The following is a 12,604-nucleotide window of genomic DNA, read 5'->3' as shown; positions in this document are numbered from 1 at the left end:
AATGTCTTACATGTGCCAGACACTTGACAATGTCCTTTAACATCTAATGTTATCTAATTCACATAATAATTTTGCAAAGCTGATGGTATCATGCCCATTTTATAGGTGAGAGAGCTGAAGTTTAACGAGGTTAAAGAAGTTGACTCCTAGCTCGTTAGCAACCACTGAGCTTTGAGCTCTGAGCTCTGTTTTTCTATCTGACACCGAAGCCTGTTTCATTTCCTCCCGCAGATACCCCATACATAGGGATGCTTTCTCTGTTTTGTACTACTTCTTTCTGTTTTAATATTTATTTATTTTTGTTGGAAATGGAGATTTACAGAGAGAAGGAGAGACATAGAGAAAGATCTCCCATACACTGGTTCACTCTCAAGGTGGATACAATGGCCAGAGCTGAGGCAATCCAAAACCAGGAGCCAGGAGCTTCCTCTGAGTCTCCTACACAGGTGCAGGGTCCCAAGTCTTTGGGCCGTCCTTTGGGCCGACTGCTTTCCCAGGCCACAAGCAGGGAGCTGGATGGGAAGTGGAGCAGCCGGGATTAGAATCAGCGCCCATAAGGGATCCTGGCGCATGCAAGGTGAGGACGTTAGCCACTGAGCCACCATTGCAGGCCTCTCACTACTACTTTTTCAGTTTTCTTTCATTGACATTAGAATTTCTTTCATTTATTAAGGATACAGAGATTAAGAAGAACAATAACTGTTGTGTTGGGAAGACACCTCAAAGGCTGAGAAGTCCCTTTACAAGCAGAGACTCAGGAAAGTGAGAGGAAGGGCTGTGAGCCAAGGCTATTGTTGTCTGGGAGCCTGGGGAGTGGGGAGAGGGTGAGAGCCCCAGCTCCTAGCCAGGACGTTGGCCCTCCGTCTCTGCTGCCGTCCCCCCACCTCCTTAGCCCTCTCTCTCTCTTGCCACGCCCCCTCCTTACCCCTCCCTTGCTCTTGGCCGCCAACTCTCTCATCCCTCCCCTTCGCTGCCTTTCCTTCTCTTTGGTCTTCAGTATATTAATGGTAATTGCCCACGCTGATGAAAGTGGCTTTTCTAAACTCTGGTTTAGTGATTCAAATAACCTCACACACAAAGCAGGAAATCAGGTTTTAACAGCTATCTAGCCTCCTTTAATCCACTTAAAGTGACACGTGAAACTAACCACCATGAAATGACAAAAATTAGATCCAAAGGGAATCGCTTCTCGGCCTTTTGGCTAAGATCAAGTGTTGATCCAAAGGGAATATTTAACCAGAATGGAACAAGAAATCATAGTAAATTACAAATGTATTTTCACCCATCAACAGATAGACCACTGAAATCTATTGTCCTTACATTTTGGATGCTACAGGCTTTTTAATCTTTTCACCTGACACTATTTTTCTACTATTCTCCAAAAGAGATAATAGAAAGATGAGCTGGGCACTCCTCCAGACAGCTGGCATGTGTTGGCTTTTTACTGGAGTGTTGAAAGTTTCTGTAGACAAGCTGGTGGCCTCATCTACCCTTTGCTGTCCGCATGTGATGTGCTGTGCACTGGGATCTCTCCTGGATATCATGTCTCTACCAGGACATTTAGTGATGAGAATACAAAGACATGGTTACAGGCTGTTTCTAAAGCCGCACAACTCCAATGAAATCTAAATATATTCCTACTTCAACTTCCCATTGTCTAACAGGCCTGCCCACTTGTACGCACATTAGCACTGTTATAAAAACATTGCATTCATCTTCTGAGAAAGAGAACATTTATCATTAATTTTTCCAGGAGAAAGGGGCAGATCCTATCAAAGTCTATATCAACCTTCTCTTTTGGACAGGTGTTTGGGGATTTATGGAGTTAGGTTAAATGGGGTATAACGGGGCAAAACAAGATGATAAAATATAACAGGTACAGAGTAAAGGAATGGAAAGAATCCTTTGAGTATTTGCCTCAATAAATTGTGCCTTTACATATATTGCATGTTCACATATGGCCGCTGAAATGGCCTTGGAGGTGTGTGGCTTAGCTCGATCGTGTACCATGGGGAGGCCCTCCCATCAGGCTCAGCTGTTCTGCGCAGGCTCCAGTTATGATGTTAGTTGCTGCAAATACTTTCTGGTTTTGCTGGGAACCTTAAAAGGATAGCTCAGCAGATCTTAAGCAAAGACAATTATTATGGGATACAAGTTGCTATGCAACAGGCAGGCAAATTACTATTAGTATGGTAGGTAGCTGAAGGAAGTTTCTTGTTGGGCAAAGGGAAGGAACTCTGTTGTTCAGTCTCTCGATCAACCTAATCCAGAGTGTACTCGCGGCCACCCCCAAGCTAGATAGGAAGCTCTGAGGGAAGGAAAATCAGCAGGACAGTGAACATTTTTGCAAATTTTGCCAAAACATGACTGTGAGAACATCCCTGGCCTTGAAAGAGACTGAGTCTGAGCTTGTTGGGTTCCAAGAACACCCAGTCCTGGAAGATGAATATGATAATGATAATGATAATAAATGGTGCTTCAACATTACGCACAAGGGTACTTACAAAGATGCTGTGCGAGGGCCGGGTATTCAGTGCAGTGGTTAAGAGGCTGCTGGGGTGCCCACATTCCACATCAGAATGGCTGGATTTGAGTCCTGGTTCCACTTCCAGCTTCCTGCTCAGGCACACCCTGAAGGCCCCAGGTGAGCGCTCAAGTTTTGGGTCCCTGCCAGGCTTTGGCCTTAGTCAGCTGCAGACATTGTGGGAATTAGTGAAATGAACCAATGCCTGGAAGCTCTCTTTCTCTTTCTTTGACTGTCTCTCTCTTTCTTTTAAGATTTATTTATTTTCACCTGAAGGGCAGCTTTTGTGGAGAGAAACAAAGATTGTCCATCTGCTAGTTCACTCCCCAAATGCCTCAACGACCAGAGCTGAGCTGATCCAAAGCCAGGAGCCAGGAGCTCCCAGGAAGGTGCAGGGTTCCAAGGACTTGGACCATCCTCTGCTACTTTTCCAGGCTACAAGCATGGAGCAGAATGGGAAGTGGAGCAGCTGGGACATGAACTAGCATCCCCATGGGATCCTGGCACTTGAAGGGGGAGGATTAACAACTGCACTGGCTGCCCCCCCCCCCCCCGATTTTCTTTCTCACTCTCACTTTGCCTTTCAGACAACCCAATTTTAAAATAAAAAATGAGAGAATGATATATTAGCTGCTATTCTGAGGCTCTCTGGTTCCCAGTCTTCTTGTATCCGGTTCCGGATGTTCTTCCAGTGCCTTTGTTCTTCCAATGTATTTCATAAATAGTGTGATGTAGATGAAAATGTCCCGTTACTGCTCCCATTGATACTGGAAGAGAAGCTCTGATTTGCAAACCCAACTCGATCTCAATATTCCTGTATTAATTTAATATAAAATACAGAACTGCCCATCCTTTCCTGCCGGTCAGCACAAAGAGGGCAAGAGGGCAAGAACACAGTGCTGCCAAGGACCGCTCAGCACTGATAACAGCAAGGAAGTCCTTAGGAATTCATTACGAGGTAATCAGGCTGTGCTAACTCATCTACCATCTGTGCCCGTAACACAGTCACGGTACCTTGTGTGTAACTCTGGGAAAAGGGAGTGCCCTTATGTTGGTGTCCCTCCTCCCTTTTTGGTTCAAGTTTTCTCATGATGTATTGAAATGCCTGTTTTTTTCCATGCATTTCCCACCCTTAGCAGAAACTCATGATTCTTTGTCTTTGGGTAACTGTCTGTAAATCTAAGCAGTGCTTTTAAAGATTTATTTATTTATTTATTGGAAAATCAGATATACAGAGAGGAGAGACAGAGAGGAAGATTTTATGTCTATGCTAAGGTTCTACCCAGGGTTGCCTGTGAGGGGAGAAGAATGACAATGTCCAGCAGGTGTTAACCTGTTCCTCTCATCGTCTCTGCTTTAAGCTAATAGGCATCTACTCCAAGAAGGTGAAAGCTTAAAGTCTAGTGGAGAAGGGTGAAGATACTGCCACCTGCATTGCTCTTTAAAGGGTGATTAGCCTGGTCCAAATGCTCTCAGCTGAAAGGTGGACACTTTTTGGGAGTTTGCACTTAGCCTATTTGAGTCCCCTGAGGGATGAACGGAACCGGAAGGCTGCACTGCACCTCCAGGGTTGCTGCCTGGGCTGGGGCAGGGCCAAGAACTTGCATTTCTAGCTTCCGCTGGTAGGAACCCTACTTTGGGACCACTGAGGCAGAGCATTTGCTGAGGCATGTTATTGAAATGTAGGCTCAAGAGGATCACCATATTTCCTTAAGAGCATGTATGCCATTTGGAAGATGGAAAATCACCGTTAAATTCTGAAAGGTAGTAATGATGACTAAACTTCATTCACAGGTTCTTACTTGACCATTGTCAATCACAGCAGCTCCATGTCTAGAATCCATAATGATCAAGGTGAACGTCACTCAGTAATGTCTTTGACCTAAGGATGCCATTGAAACTATGTGCTAATATTTACTTCCTTCTTTTGTTGTTGATCACTGGTTAAACTGATGTGGCAAATGGGAATTTTAGCTGTTGATTTATAGTATGGAGTATAAAAAAGTTATACTAGTTCTCCATACAACCTAAAACCATTATGAGATCAATTGGTGTGTGTGTGTGTGTGTGTGTGAGTGTGTGTGAACACACATACTTTCTTAAACCTTCTACTTGCCCCTTAGTCCTATTCTATTTAATACATAAACATAAAAACTCAGAACCACAAAAGTTTAACTGGAATGATGAGATGCTGCTTGATGACTTTTAGATCCCAGCATGCATGTTTCATGAATAAAGTTGATTTTTTAAATAGAGCATGTTGATGAACATGTTTCAATTAGCTATTGAATAATCTTTCTAAATTGCCTATGATTATTTATTCATTAGGATATACTTCCATTTTGGCAGCATTTTCAACTCTGAGAAGATAAACTCAAGGGGTTATAGAGCAGTTTTTGCTTGGAGTATGGTTTTTGCTTGGAGAAATGGTGTCCAAAAGTTAAATAAGAGCCAGTGTAGACAATGGCCAAAGATGACCAGGAAGGACTACTTCACTGATTAATACCTTAAAGAGTGTCATCAAATGAAGCATGGTACAGATATCCTAGACAAAATAATTAGACACCATCAAGTTGGCATGGGGCCACAATGAATTCAAAGAATTTAACAAAACAAAATAAGCTACAAAAGATAATCCAGGAAATAGAGGAGCTTCTTCTGTGGGGCGCAGTGGAGGCATTAAGGAAACTGAGGGTAAGAGGGATGTTTTGATTCCTGAATAACATGGAATAGCCAGGAATTCTTGCACAGGGAGTTCTACCTGTGTGAGTCCTAGCTTTGTCAGCTATAAAAAGCAATCAATGAGACCTCAGCTGTTTACTGCTCAGGGTTGTGAGGACTGCATTTCATTATGCACAAGGAAATGCTGGGTCAATTGAAAAGCCTTAAACAAGTGTGTAGCTTGGTGACTGTGCAGGGAAAATGGATTCTCCTTTCCTTCAAGTAATTTAGGAGCAGAGAAAGCAAGCCTGCTCTTCTGAGCTAGTTTCCAGATTCCTGGGAACGGTGGACTAGCCTGGGAACTGAACCCAAGCGTTCTGATGTGGGATTCAAGCACCTTAACCTGCATCCCAGCTGCTAGATCAAACACTTACTCAACTACTTGAACTTTTATTGCAGTAGTCAAAGCCTCCATCAACTAACATTTTAACCTACTTAATCTTTTTTCTCATTTAAAACTATCAGTTTTAAATGAATTATTTATTTAAATATTTCTCCTTATGTGCAAAAAATAGAAAACATAATTTGTTTACTGTCTCACATTGAAGGAAGTCTAGTTGGAAGGGCAAGCCCTGAGGTTGGCTGATTTTGATTATAGGTTGAGTTTCTAAGGTTGAGTTTAATCATATGTGGAAGGCACGGGCTGCTCCCCATCTCTGACTTCACCAACCTCGTTATTGATGCTTTCGAGGGGGAAGGGTGAAAGCAGGTATAAACACATGACTGCGATACTTCCAAACATTCCAACTATTCTGGAAGTCTTTGCTCCTGAATGTCCGACTCAGTAGGCCCTAGTGAGGAGTGAGGGTATGTGTTTCTTCTGTTTCCAAGGGCTGCTGCTGCTGTGAGTGGGACTGTACTTGGACAAAGCCTGAGACAAGCGATCCGGGAAGGGAATGAATGTTTGCAGATCAGCATCCAGGCAGAAAGGCCTAAGCTGCCACTTGCACTGCCAGCAACCCATAGCTGAGTGCTGATTCAAGTCCTGCCTGCTCTGCTTCCAATCAGGCTCCCTGCATGTGCGCCTGGGAAAGCAGTGTGTGGGTGGCCGGAGCACCTCATTCCCAGCACCTGCTGCTGTGGCCGCTTGGGATGTGATCCACAAGACACAGGGATCTCTCTCTCTCTCTCTCTCTCTCCCTAGCACACAGTCCCCCCTTCCTGCTGCCCTCTCTCCTCTTTCACTCTATCTTTAAAATTTGGGGAATAAGCCATCAGAGAGAACATCTCTCGCTCTCTCTCAGACACAGATGTTCTCTGTCATTTGGAATGTAAGAGTTCCTTTGCTCTGCTCAAAGGGCCTGATGCCACGTCCCTTCTGCAAGCTTCCTGTTAAGGATTCTGGCTGAAACACTGCTCCTTTAGAATACCACTATCCCTGGTAGTTGACATAGCAGTTTCTTAGAACGCAGTTTCACATTCAGTTATTTGAATTGGGGGCTGATTGAACCCATTGAAGATGCAAGTGTTCACATCTGCTTATTTATTTTTGGCCTGCAGACTGCTCGCCACATCCTCATTTTCCCAGTCCCCCCATATATATAGGACATTTGGCAATATTAAATTCTTTTTAATATTTTCTGATAGACTATGCAAATATTACCTTTTATAATCGGAGAGTAAAAAACTTGCCTGAAGGCAAACTGTAAATGCCTGTTAATTTTCACCTGATCTTTATTTGTAGTGAAGAATATTCTAACATAAAGCTTTAACAATTTGCTTGTGTTCCAAAAGGTATCTCATGCCAATCTGTAATTCCCCTCCTCTTTTAAACTACCTTGTAAACCCTGTTGCCAACCTTTCCTGCTCTCAAACGTCACCTTTTTGATACAGGTGGCTTCCATATTTTGTGTTGTGTGCTCGGTGGGAGTAGGGGTCTGTGGGCATGACTGGTCAGGGCTAATCTTTGAGATCCTCCTGTAGCACTGGGCTATTTCTCTGCTTTGCCTTTCCCTCTCTAATATATTATCCTAATGGCATCTCTGTGCCTTGTTTTCCTCATTTAGTCTCACAATAGGAAGCACAGTGAAATGATTTCTGCAGGGGGCCAAGGGACGATATGGGACAAGTTGGAAAAAGTGACTTCTAGAAAATATGGGCCAGAAACCTTCAATGTGAAATATCCCATTTCAGAGCTCTGAAGAAATGTGACCTTTCCCAAAGCCATCTCAGACCCGGGTGTGTGACAGCATCAGTAGAGACTGAAAACGTTTCTGATGGAAATGGAGAAAGCATATAAACAAAGGGCGGAGGCCTAGGCTATTACCGCCGACACAGCAGGGAGCCTGCAGGCAGGATGCAGATGGAATCTGTCTCCTAGGTAAAGGTGGAAGAAAATGCTGGCTATTTCACGTGCATGGCTATTTTAGAGCCTATAGCTTCTATGTAGTCTGCTAGCTGTCTTGTCCAGGAATTAAGAGCAATGACTGAAGACTGTGCTAGAAGTTACAGTGCATTGATATGCAACGCTGTCAAAATCCAAAGCACAGGCTCGGCTTAAATTTCCTCCATGCACGGAAGCAACATCTCCACATTGTCATCTTTTAACTCCCAATTGCTATCTGCACTCAAAATCTGGACGTGCAATTTTATCAGCCCTTGAGCAGGGCTGAGCATTAACATTTCTTAGAAATACTAGGACTCATTCCCTTTTGGATCATGGTCTCTGTTAACCCCTTTGTGGGTTTGGAGGTGTTCCTTTTTACCCTTGACAAGGTCCCATAATCTCCCTTTGCTCTGTTGGCGAGAAGCTCGGGTTGTGGCTTCTTATGATCACAAGAAGCGAACAGCAAAGCCATAGGCGGCATTATTGTTGTTCATTGAACAACAGTCATTTGTTTATGAAAACCATTTCCCAGATTTCTCATTGGTGCAATAGGTTTTTATTGCATATGTATTATAGTCAGTGCTTTGAGGTCAGAAATGAAATATGCAAGTATAGGAACTACACAAAATAGTATCTTATTTTTTAAAAATTGAGACAGATGAAGAAAGATCAAGCTCCTGTTCTCCTGCTTATCCCTCAAATATCTATCCACAAGGGCAGGGACTGGGTCAGGCTGCAGCCAACCATGGGGAACTGACTCTGCCTAGCTCGTGTGTAGCAGGAACCCAGTCCCATGAACCACCACCACTGCTTCCAGGTTGCCCATCAGCAGGAAGCTGGAGTGAGGACCAGATTGCAGTGTGGCCCCACGGCACTTCAAATGGGATGCAAGAATCTCAACCTGCATCCTAGCTGCTGTGTTAACTGCAAACCCCTCAGAAATGATAACTTTGAAAAGATCCATCTGTGTCCCAGAAATGGATTTAGAGTTTATGCAACTTGGAATACTGTGCATTGATTTCCCATGGAAATAATAAAGCCCAGAGTTGGCTGTTTGACATGGAACTCACAGGCACTTTGCTCTCTCTTCTTTTCTTTCTTCTCCTCTGTTGCACCCCTCCAGGTTCTCCTCTCCAGCCAGGGGGATGAGCAGTATTTCCTGAATCCCAAACATCATCACAGACTCAGCACCTGTTGAGTGTAGGCACAGAATCAGACTGAAACTTTTACACTTGAAAATTAAGAGTATATGCTAAACCTTCTAATTTAGTTCTTGCACTTAATGAAGATATTTCATGTTTAGAATGCCAGCAAGTGCAGAAGAGGCTATAATACATTGTGAGTATACAATAGTTTCAGAGTACGTGGAGATTTTTTATGCTATTAAGCCCACCAAACACAAGTAGCTCAAATGTGAACCTTTTAAAATTTTTATTGTTTCCAACGTTTATTTTTCCATTAAAAAAATGGAACCAAGCAGATTTAAAGCAATTCTGTTAGGTGCTTGTTAGACACTGATTTCATGAGATCCTTTGCAATAAGGCTATTTCTCCAAACACCTACCGTGTTTTCTGTGCTGTGAGAAAAAACAAAGTGCTGTGCTCTGTCTTTGCAGCTTTAAAAAAAATGTTGAACTTTGGGGAAAAATTGATCATTTCTGCCAGCTAGGGAAATTCCTTATTTATTAACCCATAGTAATTTATCCAATACTAAAGACAGTTTAAAAGAGGAAATTAATTGGGGGAAGTATTTTAAAATAATCTTTTCTAAGCTTTTAGCTTTTCAATCCTAAGTAATCTTTCATCATCCAGGTTTATAAAAATGCCAGCTCTCAAACTAGATATTAGAAACAAGATGGCTTCCACACTTTGTGGAATAAGGTCCAACATAAATAAAACTGGAACCCAAAGAACATTCTTTATCTTCTCCATCTGAACTAGCTCTCCTAAGTGGAAAATTTCCACAAATTTCCTCCCATTGCTCATCAACTATTTTTTCTTTGTATTACATGAATTTAATTTTGCAGGTTAAATATTCAGAACAAAGTGAGAGTAAAAAAAAATTTATAGCAGTTACCTGTAAGGAAGAGATAAGAGGAAACTTGAACATAATACATTCCATTGCCATCAATTTCATTCTAGCTAGCTAACAGTCCAGTTTTTCACTTGTCTCTGCAAGAATCTTGCTTTTATAGTCTGCATGATTTACAATCTACCTCATGCTGTATCAGATTCCTTCTTAGGAGGAAAGAAGGGTCATGTGTTGTGTATCTATATATAAAATTCACATTTGCAGTAGACATAAATTTAGTAGAGATCACAACACTTTGATGCAGGTTGGTTGGATCTTAGCAGGAGATGCTGGGAGGAATACTCAGCTTTCTGAAGCTGGTGGCGGAAGCATTTCCCATCGCTCTTGTTTGAGGATTGTCCATACAATCTGTGTTCACATGCAGTTATATATGTATGCATCACCCGTGGATTCTCCCACCAGGGTTTCTCATGTCGATTCCTTTCGTGGGGCAGGTGTCCAGGTAGAGAAGAATGTGTCCATGTGTAAGGGAGAGGCTGAGGAGGTTCAAGGGTCGGTCAGGCAGCTTCTCCAGGCTCTTTGCTGCCACCATGCCTAGGAATTTGGGATCTGACAGGTCTGTAACAATTTCTGGGTGAGGTTGGCCTAACCCAATTCCTGCTTTGGTTGAGCCATACGAACTATACTTTTCACAATTTGGACGATCTCAAAGTAAAATTTCCGTGTAAGTCAATTTAGGTATACATCTCTGGGGGAGTTAATTACGGATTCAGCATTAGTATCAGGGTATTGCCGTGCACAATAGTACTGCAAAGTTACTTCAGATGAAATGTTTCAGTTCATTAAAAGCAATGCAATAGGGCCCGGCGGCGTGACCTAGCGGCTAAGGTCCTCGCCTTGAACGCCCCGGGATCCCATGTGGGCGCCGGTTCTAATCCCGGCAGCTCCACTTCCCATCCAGCTCCCTGCTTGTGGTCTGGGAAAGCAGTCGAGGACGGCCCAATGCATTGGGACACTGCACCCGCGTGGGAGACCTGGAAAGAGGTTCCAGGTTCCTGGCTTCGGATCGGCGCGTACCGGCCCATTGCGGCTCACTTGGGGAGTGAATCATCGGATGGAAGATCTTCCTCTCTGTCTCTCCTCTCTGTATATCCGGCTTTCCAATGATAATAAAATCTTTAAAAAAAAAAAAAAGCAATGCAATAGCAAACTCTATACTCTGTTTTGTAAGTCCAATCAGTAGCATACATATCATGCAACTATCTTATAGATGTTCAATTTTCTTAGATGTTTACTATATTAATATGATGTAGTATCAGAATTCAATAAGTACCGTTAACTAATAACCATTACGCATTGATTACAACACTGGGCAAGAAACACCTTATTTATCGCACAGACCGATAGCTTTTAATGTTACTGTGCAAACACTGCTAAGTCTGAAAGCCGAAGTGGTTGCCACGCTGGACACCCACCTGAAGGTTCATCTTTCAAACCGAAACGCGCCCTCGGCTGGACAAAGCCTGCTTATTTCTTTTAAACAGGTAAATCTCCTTCCCAGATTATCTCAATTTACTTAGAACCAAACAGGAAAACAGCCCGTTCCGTTTATGCTAGGTTAAAGGAATGGTTTGAGAGCACACTGAGATACGTTACACAAGAGCTACAGGGTAAATGTGTAGGGAGTGTGAGGTGTGGGAGAAAAAAACCTCCGGGATAGTGGGGTGCGGCCATCCTGGCTGCCCAGGGATCCAGGGAGGATGGGCGCACACACAGCAGGTGCAGCCCTGCCCTCTAGCGGATGCGGGGACCAGAGGACCTCGGCCGCGTCTGACCCTACCAAGGCTTATATTCTGTCAAAACGAGTCAGTCATTTCTGAGGGGTCGCAGAGAGGTGCTGGGTACGTGAAAGGCGCCCAGGGCAAACAGCTCGTGGCCGAGGTTCACGCCCACCCTGCGGCCCGGACCACCGCACGATGGCTCTCCGGCCTCTCTCCAGGGGCTACAAACCTTCCAAATGAAGGGATCTTTCTGGAAGTTCTCTGAGGCTGAGCCTTCCCCTTCACACTGGTTCTGGGGCAGCCGTCGTTCGGGAACGGGGGTCCCTCCTGACCACCTGGCTGGCCCAGGAGGCGAGCAGGCGAGGGAGATGCCGGGCTGAACAGGGTCGCAGTGCCCTCGCGTCGCCGACCGAGATTGTGACGGCCGTCCCGACGACGTGAAGGGCTTTCTCACTAATGACTTTGTTGGAGGGTTAGGGGGCCATGACTGCACCGCCCATCCATCCACTCGGGGTAGTGGCCCAGTGGCCGCCTCGTAGGAATGCCCGGTCGGCGCGACGGGCGCGTGGGTCTCCGTCTCTCGCGCCTAGTGGGTGCGTAGTAACAGACGGGCAACGTCCCGGAGTCCCCAGCTGAGGGGCCTCGTCGCCTCACCAGCACCCCAGGGCCGTTTGAGGTGCTACGAGCCCGATAGCGCCCCTCCAAGGCCGCACTGCGCGGCCTCCCTGCACTTCCGCCTTCCGGGCGGGAGGGCCGGTGCGCCTGCGCGCGCGCCCCGCACCGGCGGAAGTGGCTGCGAGCTCGGGGCTCGGCGGCCGGGAGTGCGGGGTGTGCCGGGCGGCGGGCGGGGCGGAGCGCGGGAGGCGGAGGCGGGAGGGAGGCAGCACCGCGCGAGCCGACGACGGAGACCGGCCACTCCGCATCTCCTGCCCGCCCTGCCTGCCTGCCCGCTGGCCCCGCGTCTCACGACCCCCTTACGGTGCGGGGAGGCTCCTCTTGGCCCCGAGGTCGCGGGGCGCCATCGCCCGCGAGCTCCCCCGCGGGTGAGTCTTGGCGGCCCCGAGGATGGGGGAGCTTTGGGAGCGGGCACCTGTGTCTGTGTGTTTCCCTGTGGGCCCCGTTTCCAGAAACTTCCAAGGCCCCTGGGGGAGGCGGGAGGGCACCTTGCTGTCGGCGGGCAGCCTGGGGTGGGCGCGGGTCTCCCCTCAGCCCCGCACTCCC

At 45.7% G+C, this 12,604-nt stretch overlaps 2 protein-coding genes across 5 annotated transcripts in view; one reads left to right on the top strand and one right to left on the bottom strand.

The window, feature by feature from the left end:
* The window catches only part of PIK3R4 (phosphoinositide-3-kinase regulatory subunit 4), a 125,248-nt gene extending 113,540 nt beyond the window's left edge, over positions 1–11,708 (bottom strand). For both annotated transcript variants that reach the window (XM_058657099.1, XM_058657101.1), the window contains exons 1-2: positions 11,613–11,708; positions 8,642–8,762 (exon numbers count right to left, since the gene is read on the bottom strand). The gene's annotated coding sequence lies outside the window, so the exon portion shown is untranslated. The remainder of the gene's footprint in view (positions 1–8,641; positions 8,763–11,612) is intronic.
* The window catches only part of ATP2C1 (ATPase secretory pathway Ca2+ transporting 1), a 97,229-nt gene that overhangs the window by 8,004 nt on the left and 76,621 nt on the right, over positions 1–12,604 (top strand). For 2 of the 3 annotated variants that reach the window (XM_058657103.1, XM_058657104.1), the window contains exon 1: positions 11,740–12,426. The exons of the other annotated variant lie outside the window; for it this stretch is intronic. The gene's annotated coding sequence lies outside the window, so the exon portion shown is untranslated. Of the gene's footprint in view, positions 1–11,739; positions 12,427–12,604 lie in introns of those variants that run through there. 3 annotated transcript variants of the gene reach the window in all.

Source organism: Ochotona princeps, chromosome 30 (genome assembly GCF_030435755.1).
Source record: "Ochotona princeps isolate mOchPri1 chromosome 30, mOchPri1.hap1, whole genome shotgun sequence".
Classification (NCBI taxonomy): Eukaryota; Metazoa; Chordata; class Mammalia; order Lagomorpha; family Ochotonidae; genus Ochotona; species Ochotona princeps.
This window is presented reverse-complemented; position numbering and strand designations above follow the sequence as displayed.